Consider the following 421-nt stretch of genomic DNA (forward strand, 5'->3'; position numbering starts at 1 on the left):
GGGCGGCAGAGAAGTGGGGTGAGATCGGGAATGGTTCCTCTTCCCCTCTCCAACACACACACCCCCCCACACACCCCAGGGATCATGGAATTGTGGATGGGTTGGGTTGGGAGGGATCTTAAAGCTCATCCAGTTCCACCCACCCAGGGACACCTTCCATTAGGTTGCTCAGAGCTCCATCCAACCCGGCCTTGGACACTTCCAGGGATGGGACAGCCATAACTTCTCTGGGTTGGAAGGGATATTAAAGCTCATCCAGTTCCACCCACCCAGGGACACCTTCCATTAGGTTGCTCAGAGCTCCATCCAACCCGGCCTTGGACACTTCCAGGGATGGGACAGCCATAACTTCTCTGGGTTGGAAGGGATATTAAAGCTCATCCAGTTCCACTCCCCTGCCACGGGCAGGGACACCTTCCAC

Source organism: Lepidothrix coronata, unplaced genomic scaffold, assembly GCF_001604755.1.
Source record: "Lepidothrix coronata isolate B3197 unplaced genomic scaffold, Lepidothrix_coronata-1.0 Scaffold316, whole genome shotgun sequence".
Lineage (NCBI taxonomy): Eukaryota > Metazoa > Chordata > Aves > Passeriformes > Pipridae > Lepidothrix > Lepidothrix coronata.